Source organism: Vipera ursinii (genome assembly GCF_947247035.1).
Source record: "Vipera ursinii genome assembly, chromosome: 4".
In the NCBI taxonomy this organism is placed as follows: domain Eukaryota; kingdom Metazoa; phylum Chordata; class Lepidosauria; order Squamata; family Viperidae; genus Vipera; species Vipera ursinii.
This window is the reverse complement of record NC_139514.1, coordinates 77,241,902-77,258,243: the sequence shown is the minus strand read 5'-3', so window position 1 is coordinate 77,258,243 and position 16,342 is coordinate 77,241,902. Positions and strand designations below refer to the sequence as shown.

Here is a 16,342-nt window from a genome sequence, read left to right as displayed (position 1 = left end):
TATTTGTAAAAAGATGTCAAGTAGACACATACAAACACCCTAGAGAGTAGGTTACATGAGAATCTAGGTTTTGGCAAACCAAAATTTATTTTAGTTGATTAGTACAATTACTTGATATCTGCAGTTAGTTTTAAGATTCAACAACAGATACAAATATGGATGCTACCATTTGCAAGTAAGACTTTGTTAAAAAACCATATAACTCTTTGAAATATTTTCAATATACAGTAAGATGCCCATATATAGAATCAAATGAATTTTGTAATACTTTACAACTGTCTTTTAGCAACATGAATGCCTGTTAAACAAGCAAGATGCATGTACTTGTTCAATTTAACTATTTTTTTCTCCCTAATCTTTACTTATTTGGTTACATTTAATTTAATTTAATTTAATAATTTAATTTGCATACTGCCCTTCTCCCGAAGGACTCAGGGCGGTGAAGTCCTCCGATGCCGATCACCGGGCAAGGGCGGCGTCTCCGCAGATCAGCTGTGCGGCGGAGGCGCCGGCAACGAAACCAACAGCAGCAGCAACGGGCAGCGGCGGCGTCTCCGAGGATCAGAGGAGGCGCCGCGGATCAGCTGGGCGGTGGAAGAGGCGGCAGCGAAGACGACCGCGGCCGGGACTGCTTCTCCAGGCCTAGTCGTTCACCACCCAGGGGCCTTGACAGCGGCGGTAGCACTGACGGCGTGGCATCTTCGACCCGCCCCCTGTACCGCTACGGCCGTTGCAACAATCCTCAAGGAGACGCCGCAGACCAGCTTTACAACGGTAGCGGCAGCGACGAAGACATGGGCAGTGAGGCAGCTGCTCTGGGCCCTGGTCGACCGTCCTCCGAGGGGCCTTGACAGAGGCCCTGACAGAGACGCTAGTAACAGCGGTGCGGCAATATAAGAAAAACCAACAGGGTCACCAAGTAGATTCTGAAATCAAAATTAAGGAAAGCAAATAATATTTGTAAAAAGATGTCAAGTAGACACATACAAACACCCTAGAGAGTAGGTTACATGAGAATCTAGGTTTTGGCAAACCAAAATTTATTTTAGTTGATTAGTACAATTACTTGATATCTGCAGTTAGTTTTAAGATTCAACAACAGATACAAATATGGATGCTACCATTTGCAAGTAAGACTTTGCCAACAGGGTCACCAAGTAGATTCTGAAATCAAAATTAAGGAAAGCAAATAATATTTGTACTAATCAACTAAAATAAATTTTGGTTTGCCAAAACCTAGATTCTCATGTAACCTACTCTCTAGGGTGTTTGTATGTGTCTACTTGACATCTTTTTACAAATATTATTTGCTTTCCTTAATTTTGATTTCAGAATCTACTTGGTGACCCTGTTGGTTTTTCTTATATTGCTTCATAAGTAAGACTTTGTTAAAAAACCATATAACTCTTTGAAATATTTTCAATATACAGTAAGATGCCCATATATAGAATCAAATGAATTTTGTAATACTTTACAACTGTCTTTTAGCAACATGAATGCCTGTTAAACAAGCAAGATGCATGTACTTGTTCAATTTAACTATTTTTTTCTCCCTAATCTTTACTTATTTGGTTACATTTGATTCTATATATGGGCATCTTACTGTATATTGAAAATATTTCAAAGAGTTATATGGTTTTTTAACAAAGTCTTACTTGCAAATGGTTAAATAGGCTGTTATGATAACACTAATGTCAAGTAAAGTATCCTAAGATTACTTTTATATTGCTTTAAAGCTGGTTAAGCAGTTGGCAGTGTGCTTCATTTTAAACTCCCCTGTGAGTACAGTGGCCATATAAATTTGACAAATAAGTAAACACATGCATACAACTTTAGTGAATCTATCCAAAGATTACTTTTATATTGCTTTAAAGCTGGTTAAGCAGTTGGCAGTGTGCTTCATTTTAAACTCCCCTGTGAGTACAGTGGCCATATAAATTTGACAAATAAGTAAACACATGCATACAACTTTAGTGAATCTATCCAGATGTTTCACTAAACTTTATTCTTATATTGCTCTTTGAAATATTTTCAATATACAGTAAGATGCCCATATATAGAATCAAATGAATTTTGTAATACTTTACAACTGTCTTTTAGCAACATGAATGCCTGTTAAACAAGCAAGATGCATGTACTTGTTCAATTTAACTATTTTTTTCTCCCTAATCTTTACTTATTTGGTTACATTTAACCATTTGCAAGTAAGACTTTGTATCTGTTGTTGAATCTTAAAACTAACTGCAGATATCAAGTAAAAGACAGTTGTAAAGTATTACAAAATTCATTTGATTCTATATATGGGCATCTTACTGTATATTGAAAATATTTCAAAGAGTTATATGGTTTTTTAACAAAGTCTTACTTGCAAATGGTAGCATCCATATTTGTATCTGTTGTTGAATCTTAAAACTAACTGCAGAAGCAATATAAGAAAAACCGCCACTGTACTCACAGTAAGATGCCCATATATAGAATCAAACGAATTTTGTAATACTTTACAACTGTCTTTTAGCAACATGAATGCCTGTTAAACAAGCAAGATGCATATACTTTCCTTAATTTTGATTTCAGAATCTACTTGGTGTACTCTCTAGGGTGTTTGTATGTGTCTACTTGACATCTTTTTACAAATATTATTTGCTTTCCTTAATTTTGATTTCAGAATCTACTTGGTGACCCTGTTGGTTTTTCTTATATTGCTTCATACCTGTAGAATGGATGCAGTTCTTGCAAGTAAGACTTTGTTAAAAAACCATATAACTCTTTGAAATATTTTCAATATACAACAACAGATACAAATATGGATGCTACCATTTGCAAGTAAGACTTTGTTAAAAAACCATATAACTCTTTGAAATATTTTCAATATACAGTAAGATGCCCATATATAGAATCAAATGAATAAGTACATGCATCTTGCTTGTTTAACAGGCATTCATGTTGCTAAAAGACAGTTGTCAACATTAGAATGATATTTGGCTTAGAATCAAGAACTGCATCCATTCTACATATCTGCAGTTAGTTTTAAGATTCAACAATAGAATCATGTTGCTAAAAGACAGTTGTAAAGTATTACAAAATTCATTTGATTCTATATATGGGCAACATGAATGAATTTTGTAATACTTTACAACTGTCTTTTAGCAACATGATTCTATTGTTGAATCTTAAAACTAACTGCATAGATTCACTAAAGTTGTATGCATGTGTTTACTTATTTGTCAAATTTATATGGCCACTGTACTCACAGGGGAGTTTAAAATATAGGCTGTTATAATAACACTAATGATGATCTTGGAATTGGAGATATAGGCTGTTATGATAACAGCCTTTCATTTTAAACTCCCCTGTGAGTACAGTGGCCATATAAATTTGACAAATAAGTAAACACATGCATACAACTTTAGTGAATCTATTACAAAATTCATTTGATTCTGTATATGGGCATCTTACTGTATATTGAAAATATTTCAAAGAGTTATATGGTTTTTTAACAAAGTCTTACTTGCAAATGGTAGCAAAGTATCCTAAGATTACTTTTATATTGCTTTAAAGCTGGTTAAGCAGTTGGCTGATGATCTTGGAATTGGAGATATAGGCTGTTATGGGCATCTTACTGTATATTGAAAATATTTCAAAGAGTTATATGGGGAGTTTAAAATGAAGCACACTGCCAACTGCTTAACCAGCTTTAAAGCAATATAAAAGTAATCTTAGGATACTTTACTTGACATTTTTCTCCCTAATCTTTACTTATTTGGTTACATTTAACCATTTGCAAGTAAGACTTTTTAACAAAGTCTTACTTGCAAATGGTAGCATCCATATTTGTATCTGTTGTATTGTATCTTTGCCGGCTCCGAAGATGGCGGACGCGCTGGGGAGAGCTCCGTAGCCCCCAACAGTAAGGCGTCCCCCCAGGAGCCCCCCAGGGACGTCAATGGACCCCTGGGGTGGGGCAAGAATTTCGGGCAAATGAGCTGGGTAATTATGCCGCCCGCTGCCTCCCGAAACAACTGCAGGGGTGCCAGCACATCCCTGCCCCGCCGCCTGGGCCGCTGGCGACCGTTATAAACGAAGCCAGCACCCCCCGCCCTGCCTCTGCCGCTTGTCAACTGCCGAGCAAGGGCGGCGCCTCCGCCGATCAGCTGTGCGGCGGAGGCCCCGGCGGAAAGGATGGCAGCGGCTGCGGCGATGATTTTCAAGCCCCCAGGCTGGTCGTTGATCCAGGGAGCCTGGCAATGACGATGGCGGTGGCGGCGGGGCGTCTCCAGGCCCCCCCTGGCCATCCAGGAGGGGCCGGAGGCTCTGCTCTGCCCCGGCCCCCCCCACCGGCTCCCGGGTGACGGCGGCGTCTCCAGGTTATCAGCGGAGACACCGCGGACCAGCTGGACCAGCTGGGTGGCGGAGGCGGAGGCATCGGCGGTGCCGGAGGTGAGAGACCCGCCCCTGGACCACGACAGCCGTCGCAGCCATCCAGGAGGGGCCGGAGGCTCTGCTCTGCCCCGGCCCCCTGACCGGCTCCCGGGGACGGCGGCGTCTCCGGACTATCGACGGAGACGCCGCGGACCAGCTGGACCAGCTGGGTGGCGGAGGCGGCGGCATCGGCGTCGAGAGGCCCGCCCCTGGACCACGACAGCCCTGGACCACGGCAGCCCTCGCAGCCATACAGGAGGGGCCGAAGGCTCTGCTCTGCCCCTGACCGGCTCCCGGGTGGCGGCGGCATCTTCGGCGGTGAGAGCCCAGCGAGCCCTGGTCTGCGGTCTCCTCCGATGCCGATCACCGGGCAAGGGCGGCGTCTCCGCAGATCAGCTGTGCGGCGGAGGCGCCGGCAACGAAACCAACAGCAGCAGCAACGGGCAGCGGCGGCGTCTCCGAGGATCAGACGAGGCGCCGCGGATCAGCTGGGCGGTGGAAGAGGCGGCAGCGAAGACGACCGCGGCCGGGACTGCTTCTCCAGGCCTAGTCATTCGCCACCCAGGGGCCTTGACAGCGGCGGTAGCACTGACGGCGTGGCATCTTCGACCCGCCCCCTGTACCGCTACGGCCGTTGCAACAATCCTCAAGGAGACGCCGCAGACCAGCTTTACAACGGTAGCGGCAGCGACGAAGACATGGGCGGTGAGGCAGCTGCTCTGGGCCCTGGTCGACCGTCCTCCGAGGGGCCTTGACAGAGGCCCTGACAGAGACGCTAGTAACAGCGGTGCGGCGTCTCGACCACCGTGGGCTGCCCCTGGACGGCGGTGCCTCCGAAAGATTCACACCAAAGGAGACGCTGGACAATGGAGGCGACGGCCCGAGCCACCTCCTCGAGACACCTTGATCGGAGACGGCAACACCAGGGGCATGACACCAGGGACTCCCGTGCCTCTGGGAGGCCACGCTCTGGACGGTCCTCAACCAATAGGGGCCATGGAACTGCGGCCGGGAACAACGCCCAGAGGATCAGGGAGGGAACTGTTTGGGGCGGCTGAACCACCGGAGCTGACGCCAATTAATGGATCCCTCCATCCTGCCTTCTGCCCACTCTCACCCATCTTTGCCCATTCTCTCCCCACAGGACATAACGGGCCTGGGTGCTAGCCACAGTGGCAGAGTGGCTGGGCCTTACACCTGCTACCCCATAGAGGTGAGAGCTCTATGGGGTATGCCTCACCCAGAGTACGTTCTGGACCACCTCCGGAAGCAGAGACACAACCCATCGTGAGTGGATGAGGAGTGGCCTGCTTCTGGGGGTTCGCCCGGCCAAGTGGCAGTGGCAGGGCGACGATCCAGATACGCACCTACCCGACTCGACCCTCCTGCAAATTCACCATCCAGGGGATAGCCTTCCCGGAACCACCTGTGACTATGCTCGTTCAATACTCTAGCATAGCACTGCACGCCCTCAGGGGTTCCCCACTCTCCTGGGTGCGACCCGCCTGCATTACATCCAATCTTGATGACGGGCCCAACCACTGGGCCTCTGACAGATGGCCAGGCAGGGTCAGGGGCCTCCAGCATAAGCCCAACAAGAAGCCCCTGATTAAGTTCTTAGTTAAGTTTTTTGTGGGGTTAGGGAGGGGGGAGGGAGGAGACTATGGTTGCGCGGGGAAGGCACGCCTTCCAGCCACCATAACGCATGCCAGGCCCACGGCCGTTCACGACGGCGTACAACGAGGACCAGTCGCCGGTAACACCCAGTGGCGTACTGACAAACGTCCCATCCCTAGGATGGTGGGGAATGGCAGAAGGTGCACAGACAGAGGGCCGTATCGTCACCGGGAGTGTCATCTCCGCTCTGTACAGGCGGTGAGACGCTCCGACCCTCTGTTCTCCCCCGGAGGACCCGGGAGCAAAGGTGCGCACCCTCCCATGCTAAGGCTGGTCTACCTGAATGCAAGGTCCGCAGCTAACAAAGCTCACCTCATTCGTGACCTAGTGGAGAGTGAGCATGCGGACCTGGCCTGCATCACGGAAACCTGGCTGGGCCCAGAGGGGGGTGTTCCTCTGGTTGACCTCTGCCCGCCAGGTTTCCAGGTACTGCACCAGCCCCGGGCTCATGGGAGGGGCGGGGGAGTGGCAGTTATCATCAGGGAATCCCTTAGCCCGCGAGAGACCACCGTCCCTCAGATGGTCGGGTGTGAGTCTCTCCTACTGAGATTCGGCCCAGGGGCGCAGTTGGGTCTGCTGCTGGCGTACCTACCACCTAATCGTGCAGCGGCGGCCCTACCCGAGCTACTCGATGTCCTCTCAGGGTTGGTGGTTGAATTCCCAAGACTCATGGTCTTGGGCGACTTTAATCTACCGTCCCTGGGAGGATCGTCCGAACTGGCTCGGGAGTTCATGGCTTCCATGACGGCCATGGACCTGTTGCAAATAATTTCTGGGCCGACTCATGAGAGAGGCCACAACCCAGACTTGGTGTTCTTGTCTGGACGGTGGCGTGATGATGTCGGTGGGGGTGCCACAACTATTACGCCCCTGTCATGGACCGATCACCACCTCCTGCGGCTAGACTTCCCCCTTGCCACCCCCCACCGTGGGTGCACGGTGCCAGTCAGATGGTACCGCCCTAGGCGCCTATTGGACCCTGATAAGTTCCAGGCAGCGCTTAGGGACTCGCATGCACCCCCTGCTCACAGCTCGGCGGAAGCCTTAGTGGAAGCCTGGGAAAAGGCAGCCACGGAGGCTCTGGACCGAGTTGTACCCTTGCGGCCTCTGACCCGGCGCAGATCCCAGCGAGCCCCATGGTTCACCGAGGAGCTCCGGGAGATGAAGCGTCGGAGACGGGGCCTAGAGAGCCGTTGGAGGTCCAGTCGATCCGAATCCGACCGATTGCGACTAAGAATCCTTACCAGGTCTTATCTCGCTGCGATAAGGGTGGCAAAATCCAACTACTTTTCCACCCTCATCGCGTCCGCAGATAATCGCCCGGCTGCCTTGTTTAGGGTGACTCGCTCCCTATTAAACCAAGAGGTGAGGGAGGAACCCTTGCAGGGTCGAGCCGAGGAATTTGGTCAATATCTGCTGGATAAAATCGCTCGGATTCGAACTGGTCTGGACTCCAACTGGGCTGAGATGGAAGAACAAGACATGGACAGTCTTGTCGACGTCATCTGGGAAGAATTTGATCCTGTAACTCCTAAGGAAGTGGACAGGATTATGAGAAGGTTGAGCTCCTCCACATGCTTACTGGACCCGTGCCCTTCCTGGCTGGCCTATGCAGCTCGAGAGGCGACACGAGGATGGTTCCTAGCGGTCATCTCTGCTTCTCTGAGTGAGGGTCACTTCCCCACTGCCTTGAAGGAGGCGGTGGTGAGACCTCTCCTCAAGAAGCCCACCTTGGACCCATCCTCTTTGAATAACTTTCGTCCAGTCTCCAATCTTCGCTTCCTTGCGAAGGTTGTTGAGAGCGTGGTGGCGCACCAACTTCCTCAGATCCTGGATGAAGCGGTTTATCTAGACCCGTACCAATCGGGTTTCAGGCCGGGCTACAGCACGGAGACGGCATTGGTTGCTCTGATGAATGATCTCTGGAGAGCCCGGGACAGGGGCCATTCCTCTGTCCTAGTCTTATTAGACCTCTCGGCGGCTTTCGATACCATCGACCATGGTATCTTGCTGCGACGCCTCAGGGGACTGGGAGTGGGAGGCACGGTTCTGCGTTGGTTCTCCTCCTTTCTCCAGGGTCGCTCGCAGTCGGTGCTGACAGGGGGACAGAGGTCGACCCCGAGGCCTCTCGCTTGCGGAGTCTCTCAGGGGTCGGTCCTCTCGCCTCTCCTGTTCAACATCTACATGAAACCGCTGGGTGAGATCATTCGCAGTTTTGGAGTAGGGTACCATCAGTATGCTGATGACACCCAGCTTTTTATCTCAACTCCTAACAATATCAGTGATGCCCTAGACGTGATGTCCCGCTGCCTGAAAGCGGTCCGGGAATGGATGGGGAGAAACAGGCTTCAACTGAACCCGGACAAGACTGAATGGCTGTACGTACCGGCAAGCCAGGAGATTCAGAACGTCCCACTGCTTAACATTGGGGACAAGTTACTTCCCCCGGCTGATAGGGCCCGCAACCTGGGTGTCCTCCTAGACTCGCAGCTCTCCCTGGAAGACCACATTGGAGCTGTGACCAAGGGGGCCTTCTCCCGGGTTTGACTAGTTCGCCAACTACAGCCTTATCTAGACCTGGATTCCTTACGTACAGTCACCCATGCCCTTGTGACATCTCGCCTAGACTATTGTAACGCTCTCTACATGGGGCTGCCCTTGAGATCCACTCGGAAGCTTCAACTGGTGCAAAGTGCGGCGGCACGGACACTCTTGGGAGCCTCCCGATACTCCCATATCACACCTCTCCTCCGTGCGCTGCACTGGCTTCCGGTTGCCTTCCGTGTGAAGTTCAAGGTGCTAACAATGACATTCAAAGCCCTACATGGCATGGGTCCGGACTACCTACGGGAGCACCTTCTGCCGATGTCAGCACCCCACCGTCCTGTGCGCTCCCACAGAGAGGGCCTCCTCAGGGTGCCACCGCTCAAGGAATGTCGGCTGGTGGCCCCCAGGGGGAGGGCATTCTCAGTGGGTGCGCCAGCCCTCTGGAACACCTTACCTACCGAAATCCGGATGGCCCCTGACCTCCGTACCTTCCGTCGCGACTTAAAAACTTTTTTGTTCCAGCAGGCTGGCCTGGCATGATAGCGTTAATTGGGGTCCCAGTTTGTGTTCATTAGTGTTTCTTATTATTTTATTGTTCGGTCTGTATACCTTCCTTCCTCTGTACACCGCCCCGAGTCCCTCGGGAGAAGGGCGGTTTATAAAAACTAATAAATAAATAAATAAAATAAATAAATACACAATAAAAAAGAATACAACAATTAAAAAGCCATTAAACATTATGCCCATAAAATTAATACATATTAAAATTAAAACTATTTATAAAAACCCAACCCCATCCCGTCAGACCAGGCCAGCTTGTTCGAAAAAGAAAGTTTTGAGATCGCGCCAGAAGGAGCGAAGGTCGGGGGCCATCCGGAGCTCAACCGGTAAGCGGTTCCAGAGGTCTAGCGTGCCCACAGAGAACGCTCTCCCCCTGGGGGTCACCAATCGGCATTCTTTGATCGGCGGCACCCTGAGGAGGCCCTCTCTGTGGGAGCGCACTGGACGGAGGGAAGTTGACGCCGGCTGCAGGTGTTGCCATAGGTAATCCGGACCCATGCCATGAAGGGCTTTGTAACTCATCACTAACACCTTGAACCTCACCTGGAGAGCAACTGGTAGCCAATGCAGCTCTCGGAGCAAAGGTGTAACACGGGAGTATCGGGAAACTCCCAAGACAACTCGCGCGGCTTCATTCTGGACCAGTTGGAGTCTCCGGGTGGACTCAAGGGCAGCCCCATGTAGAGAGCATTACAGTAGTCCAGACAAGAGGTCACAAGCGCATGAGTGACTGTGCGCAAGGCATCCCGGTCTAGATAGGGCTGCAACTGGCGCACCAGGCGAACCTGGGCAAAGGCCCCCCTAGTCACAGCTCCAATATGCTCTTCCAAAGAGAGCTGTGAATCTAGAAGGACCCCCAAGTTGCGGGCCCTATCTACGGGGGGTAATAGCTCACCCCCCATGGCCAATGATGGAATAATCGGAATTTCCCAGGATGCCGGCACGAACAGCCACTCAGTCTTGTCAGGGTTGAGTCGAAGCCTGTTCCTCCCCATCCAGACCCGGACCGCCTCCAGGCAACGGGACATCACGTCGAGGGCATCACTGGGGTGGTTTGGGGTCGAAATAAAAAGCTGGGTATCATCAGCATATTGGTGATACCCAACTCCAAAACCACGGATGATCTCACCCAGCGGCTTCATATAGATGTTGAACAGGAGAGGTGAGAGAACCGATCCCTGAGGAACTCCACAAATGAGAGGTCTCAAGGTCGATCTCTGCCCCCCTGCCAACACCAACTGCGAACGTCCCAGAAGGTAAGAGGAGAACCACTGGAGAACTGTGCCTCCCACTCCTAACCCTCTGAGACGTCGCAGCAGGATACCATGATCGATGGTATCAAAAGCCGCTGAGAGGTCTAAAAGGACTAGGACAGAGGAACAACCTCTGTCCCGAGCCCACCAGAGATCATTCAGATGACCAATGCCGTCTCCATGCTGTACCCTGGCCTGAAACCCGATTGGTACGGGTCTAGGTAGTCAGCTTCATCCAAGAACAAAGGGAGCTGCTGCGCCACCACGCTCTCAACAACCTTCGCCAAAATGCGAAGGTTGGAGACTGGACGATAGTTGTTTAAAATTGCTGGGTCCAAGGCAGGCTTCTTGAGGAGGGGTCTCACCACCGCCTCCTTCAAGGTGGCGGGAAAACTACCCTGACTCAAAGAGGCAGTAATCACTGCCTGGAGCCAGCCTCGTGTCCCATCTCGGGCTGCATAAGTCAGCCAGGAGGGGCACGGGTCCAACAAACACGTGGTGGAGCTCAGCTTCCCCATGATCTTGTCCACTTCTTCAGGAGTCACAGGATCGAACTCTTCCCAGATTAAATCGACAAGGCCGCCCGTATCCTCTTCGTCAGACTCTGCCCAGTCGGAGTCCAAACCGGTCCGGATCCGAGCGATTTTGTCCGACAGAAATCGACTAAACTCCTCGGCTCGACCCTGCAAGGGTTCCTCCCTCACCTCCTGATTAAGAAGAGAGCGAGTTACCCTAAAGAGGGAGGCCAGACGATTATCTGCGGATGCGATGAGGGTGGCAAAGTGGTTAGACCTAGCCACCCTCAAGGCTGCGAGATAAGTTCTCGTAAACGACCTTAGTCGTAACTGGTCAGATTCGGATCAGCTGGACCTCCAACAGCTCTCTAGGCCCCGTCTCCGACGCTTCATCTCCCGGAGCTCCATGGAGAACCATGGGGCCCGTTGGGATTGCGTCGGGTCAAGGGCCGCATGGGTACAACTTGGTCGAGTGCCTCTGTGGCTGCCCTTTCCCAGGCTTCCACTAGGGCATCGACCGAGCTGTGAGCAAAGGAGGCAGGTGGGGGCCCAAGCGCCATTTGGAACCGCTCAGGGTCCATAAGGCGTCTAGGGCGGAACCATCTTGTTGGCTCAGCAACCCCACGACAGGGAGTGGCAAAACGGAAGACCATCTGCAGGAGATGATGATCGGTCCATGACAGGGGTGAATTAATTGGAGAAACCCCCCCAAGATCATCTAACCACCGTCCGGATAGAAAAACCAGATCGAGCGTGTGACACCCCCCCCCGTGAGTTGGGCCCAGAATAACCTGCTTCAGGTCCATGGCCATCATGGAAGCCGTCATGACTCCCGAGCTAACTCAGATGATCCCCCCAGGGATGGTAGGTTGAAGTCACCCAAAAGTATAAGTTTGGGGAACTCAACCACCAACCCTGAGAGGATATCGAGAAGCTCAGGCAGGGCTGCTGCCACGTGTCTAGGTGAAACGTACACCAGCAGCAAGCCCAACTGAGCTCTGGGACCACATCTCAGGAGGAGGGACTCACACCCGGCTATCTGGGCTATGGTGGCCTCGCGCGGACATAAGGTCTCCCTCACAACAACTGCCACTCCACCACCCCTACCCTGAGCCCTAGGCTGGTGCAGCACCCAGAAACCTGGTGGGCTAAGATCAACCAGGGGGACCCCACGCTCTGGGCCCAACCAGGTCTCCGTAATGCAAGCCAGGTCCGCATGCTCCTCCTCAATCAGATCACGAATGAGAGGTGCTTTATTCATTACGGACCTGGCGTTAAAATACACGAGCCTGAGCTCAGGTGGCTGCTCATCCTCGCTCCCGGTACCACGTGCTGAAATCAGAGGGTCGGAGAGCATCACCGCTTGAAGACAGCGGGGATGTACCCCCGGGTATTGATGTGGCCCTCTGTTCCTACACCTGCGGCCATTCCCAACCGCCGTGGGAATAGATAATCCCACCCCCCACCCCGGGGCCCCGTAGGCCCCCAGCCCAGCCCCCACCACGGCACGATCAGTCCCTGACCTGGTCTGAGAAACGGTTGGTGGAACCCCCCTAGTTTCCAACCGAACCAGTAAACCCACCCCCCTCCCTAACCCCTCAAAACATTTGGCTAAAAAACACACCAGGGGCCTCTTGTTAAATTTGGAAGAGAGGCTCCTGTCCCTGCCCAGCCATCTCTCGGGGTCCCAACAATTGGGCCCGTCATCAAGAGGAGAAATCAGAAGACAGGCGGGTGGCTCCCAGGAAGGGGGGGCACCCCTGAGAGCAAAGAAATCCTTGCTGGAGTAGCGTAGTCGAGCCGTAATTGTCTATGAGAGTCCAGCAGGGCAGACCCATAGTTAATAAGAAGTCTTGAAACAGAGGAAAATAAATGTCTAAACCGCCACACCAACTCTACTGCCACTAGAGTTGGATAACTGCTGAGCAGGCCAGGCCCCATCCTCTCACAACGGTTTGCTGGCCATGACCGGGAAGCGGAATAGAAAAAACATCCAGGATACCCCCCCATCTACTACCCCCCTTGAGCTGACACCTCAAGGGGGGTAGTAGATGGTAGTTCCGGGCCACTCTCTCACAGTGGCACAACACCTGGGGCCTTCTGAGTCTTCAAAAGGGAGGGAGAACCAAAGAGACAGTCACTGGGGTAGATATAAAAGCCTGCTAGATGGTAGAATAAGCAGGCGTCCCCGATGTAAGGATTTTAATCCATACCTTGCCACCATTCCACAAGTCGTGTTGACCGTACCAAGCCGCAGCTCTACCGGCTCCGAGAATCAGCTAGCAACAGTCCTAGCATGACAAAACCAGCTGGTCGGAGCCGTTACAAGCCGCAGCTCTTCTGGGATCTTCCGGGCCCAACCAGGGTTCTTTGAAGGTCGTCGGAGCTCAGGGAAACAGCTGCAGGTCCCGTTGCCACTCTGCTGAACCAAATCACACATGCCCTTCTTCCGCGTGTCGCTCCGAGCCACGGCTCCAACGGCTCCGAAAAACCACCGGTCGGAGCCATTACGGGCCCAAAACCAGCGGGTTGGAACCGCTAAAGCCATGGCTCTTCCGGGATCTTCTGGGCCCAGCCAAGGCCCCTCCGAGGGTCACCAGAACTCGCAGGGACAAACCTCCGGGTCCTCGGGAACCTCCGCTGCTCCGCTGCTCCTCAGTTCAACGTTCCAAAACGCTCCCTTCGCACGCTGTTTCGGTGAAACTCTCCTCCTCGTTGTTCTAAGCAGTGGCTCCATCGGCTCCGAAAATCAGCTGGTCAGGCTATTATCCGCCAAAAACCAGCTGATAGGAGCCAACCCAAGCCGCGGCTCTTCCGGGTCCTCCGGGGCGAACGACGATCTCACGGAGGCAATTTTAGGTATGGAGAGTCATTCTACAGTTCATTTCAGTTCTCTCCTGTCCTCTCCAGTTCTCTCATTCCATCTCCCCACAAAAGAAAGCAAAAGTCTCTCTCTGTAACTTCCAGGGTCGCCAAAAAGCCAGAGCCCCTCACGGAGCTTGAGCAAGGTCGTCCACTATCTTGGGCATGCGCAAATAAGGTTTAGAACAGTGATGGCAAACCTTTTAGAGACCGAGTTGATAGCAATAGCAATAGCAATAGTGATCTATTAGGTTATGAAATAGAAAGCATTATGAGATAAAACTAGAATATGTTTATCTATTTACTAGGCTTATTTTAGATATTATAATTTGTGTAAAGAAACAATGGAAATTTGTGTTATGGATGATATGGATGTTAAAGGTTAAATTTGAATACTTTAACTAAAAATTAAGAATTAGATAGAAGTTTTATGTAGCATTCGAATAAGTCTTCTTTCGTTTTTTTTTCTTTTTCTATTCTAGTTTTTTATATATATTTAATATTGCTAAGGTGTGTCTTATCATATATAAGCTAGAGAGTGATGGATTTTAGAATTTATAGTTGTTAGTATATGGTTGTTTATGATTGCTTTTTTATATATATATACCTTGTATTTAGCTCTGGGAAGTCGGGGGGGAGGGGGGGGTGGAGGGAGGGGGGGAGGGAGGGAGGTTGGGGGGAGGTGGGGGGGGAGCAGGGAGGGGGAAGGGGGGTTTTTTAAAGGAAAACTGTATTTTAAAACTTTTCAATTAAAAAAAAAAGAATTAGATAGAATTCAAAACAGAATATGGATATGCATAAGTAAAAATAGATTGACAAATTTAGGTTATTGTATTAGTAAGCTGTGATGTATCGGGATGAGAAACAGAAATGTTTATGAAGTAAAACCAGAAGTTACCTATATAGGTATTAGGTTTATATTAGATGTTATAAATTTTGTGTAGTGAAATAAGGACATTTGGGTTATGTATGCTATTATGAATGTTAGAGGCTACATTTGAATACTATAATCAAAATTAAAAATTAGGAAAAACTTTAAAACAGGATATGGATATGTATAACTAAAAATAGACTGATAATTGTTTTAACTGAGCTTGTTAGAAATTTTCTAGTTTAAGCATGTTATATTAAATGTTAAGGGAAATAGAGAAGGATGTTCTGATAATGTAACATGAGATAGGTACTAAAAACTCTGTTATTGAACCTTTGATTATCCATTCACCATAATGCTTTCTAAATATTTTGATGTTAAATTGGAAAACTAATAAAACTTGTTTTTAAAAAAGCCATATGCCATGCATATATTGGAGGTGGTGACCCTTTGAGAGCTGTATGCAACGAAATTTCATTTTGATGTATGCCGATTGGTGTACATTCAAAGTGACAATAAAGTTATCATCATCATTTAGTCTGACTGAGGTAATGAGGTAATACCTGCATTACAAGGATTGACATGAATTTCAGATTTCTGTTGGCAGTAAAGACTGTCAGAGTAGGCTGAAGAACCACACTAGATTGGGAGGTTAACAAAGTAATCTTAATTATATAGATGTAGATATGTGATAACTTCTGTAATTCTCAGTATACTTTCTGTTCACAGAAAGGTGCTTGATTAAAACTGTTATAGAATCACTTCTGTCTTGATGGTTTCCCTCCTGTGTGTGTTTTAAGTTAGTGGTGCCTATATATAGAAAGATTTGAGAACCACCACCTGTGGTTGCATACTTACTACTCTTACTACTCTATTTCCTCTGGCCTGTAAGAGGTATTTGTCTCAGATCTCTTAAAAACCATTTCTCCTTCTTAGTAGCAAATCTGTGCCATCTTGTGGTCTACTGGATTTCTTATATTTACTTTAATGTATTTAGTTGGATCTTGTTTCTTTTTCCATTGATTGGAAGTTGCAGATCACATTTATCCCTTGACACAACCTAAAAGGACTTTCAGTGGTACAATATAGTCTTTTCCAGCACTGAAACCTGCATTCTAACGTTTAATACTTAATGTATTTGTCATACAATTCATTTTTATTTTATTTCTATTTATTTATTCATTAGATTTATGTGTTCCTTTCTCATCAATTTATCTTTTTCTTGTAAAAAAACTTTATTCCTTGACACTAGTTTATTTCCAAGGGGGAAGGTCTGATATTCCAGTCACATGCTTTGACATTCTAAATGCAAGGGGTAGTATAACAATTATATATTTTTACTTCTACCTAGTAATTGCCACAGAGCAACACATGGTATAGAACCCTATCACTCCAGGATTTGGATGGCTAGGGGGAAATCCAGTCTGTAGCACTGAGAAACACCAAGACATTACTTCAAGGGTCAAGAGCTAGTCTTGACCAAAAACCTTCTGGGAAAAAATATGCCTCTTGTCATTCCTGCTTAGGGGTTTAGCTGATAGTCTAATTTCCAGTGCAGGTGTTCCTAAGGTGACAATGAGTAAGAACCTTGTTTTTTTGGTGATGGCCCCACCCAGTGGTGGAATTCAGCTGGTTCC

At 49.1% G+C, this 16,342-nt stretch overlaps 1 pseudogene across 1 annotated transcript in view; it reads right to left on the bottom strand.

Annotated features, from left to right (window-relative positions):
- LOC310640343 (arylsulfatase H-like) overlaps nt 1-13,520 on the bottom strand; it is a 33,622-nt pseudogene extending 20,102 nt beyond the window's left edge. Inside the window, exon 1 of the transcript in view lies at nt 13,334-13,520. The product of the transcript in view is annotated as an arylsulfatase H-like (transcript). The remainder of the gene's footprint in view (nt 1-13,333) is intronic.
- Between the last annotated feature and the right edge of the window lie 2,822 nt (nt 13,521-16,342).